The sequence below is a fragment of the Octopus bimaculoides genome, chromosome 11 (assembly GCF_001194135.2).
Source record: "Octopus bimaculoides isolate UCB-OBI-ISO-001 chromosome 11, ASM119413v2, whole genome shotgun sequence".
NCBI classification, from domain to species: domain Eukaryota; kingdom Metazoa; phylum Mollusca; class Cephalopoda; order Octopoda; family Octopodidae; genus Octopus; species Octopus bimaculoides.
Window position 1 is genome coordinate 10,700,092 of NC_068991.1, and position 1,473 is coordinate 10,701,564.

The following is a 1,473-nucleotide window of genomic DNA, read 5'->3' on the forward strand; positions in this document are numbered from 1 at the left end:
CCCAGACCGGCCTTGTGAGTGTTTATTGACCAAAAACACCTAAAGCTCCACGAGGCTCCGGCAGGGGATGGTGGCGAACCCTGCTGTACTCTTTCACCACAACTTTCTCTCACTCTTACTTCCTGTTTCTGTTGTGCCTGTAATTCAAAGGGTCAGCCTTGTCACACTCTGTGTCACGCTGAATATCCCCGAGAACTACGTTAAGGGTACACGTGTCTGTGGAGTGCTTAGCCACTTGCACGTTAATTTCACTAGCAGGCTGTTCCGTTGATCGGATCAACTGGATCCCTCGACGTCGTAAGCGACGGAGTGCCAACAGCAACAACAACTAGACAAGGCATAAAGAATAGCCATTATATATTTTTCTTTATTGTAGTAAATTTGTCTTACGGATGTTTCCAGTAGAATTTATAGGTTCATTATTGACAGGTTTACTCATTCGGTCCATTGACCGGTTGAGGACAAATGAACGACCTAGAAAATTAATGCTGCTTTCGTTAGAATCATTTCTGGTTATTGTAACCTCGCAGAACAATGAAAGAATGGTACAATCGTGGGGAGGAGGGAGTGAAAAGAGGCACTAAGAACGAGTATAAGTTAAGTGGAAGAAGAGATGAAGAGGAAAGAAGGGAAAGGATGATTTGGAAACGAAGGACCAGAGGAAAGAGAAGAAAAGAAAAGAATAGAAAGAATAGAGTGAGAGGGGATGGACTCAATTTCGGCCATCCTCTGTCCCTTATGTGGAGGCGCGTGGCCTCCAAAAATGAGTAACGATGCGATGGACTGGCGTCCAGTCCAGCTGGGGAACACATACGCCATTGAAACCGGGCCCATGAGCCTGGCTAGGCTTTTAAAAGGGCGCATTTATTTATTTTATTCTGTCCCTTATTGCCTCTGTTCGTCACCCCACCTTCATACCCGTACCATTGTTTCAGCTTTCTGCTTGGTTATAACAGTTTGGAAAAGCCGGGTTCATTCGTCTCCTCTAATTCCTGGCTGCATCGCTTCATCTTTGGAATGGGAAAATTTAGGAGAAACTTGCAAGACGGAACAAATCTGGGAACAGCTATAATATGACTGACAGTTTTACGATGGTATGGTAGCAAAGTTTCTGAGAGACAGGAGCTTTGGATTAGATTCCGTCGACCAAAATTTAACAACCAAAAACGTTGGTGAACTTGCCCTTTATAATATTTATAAGAAAACACTTGCCCAATGAGCTTGCCGTGCTGTAGGATCGAACTCGGAGCCATATGATTGCGGAGCAAACTTTGCTGAACGCATAACCACGTCAATATTAATTAACAAATGTGTCATTCTTACACCGAAGCCTCACCTTTACACACGTACACACACACACACACACACATAATACACACATACAAACACACGCTCTCTCACGCACATACACACATTACCAGCTCTATTACCACGATGACCACCACCACCACCACCACCACCACCATTATTGCT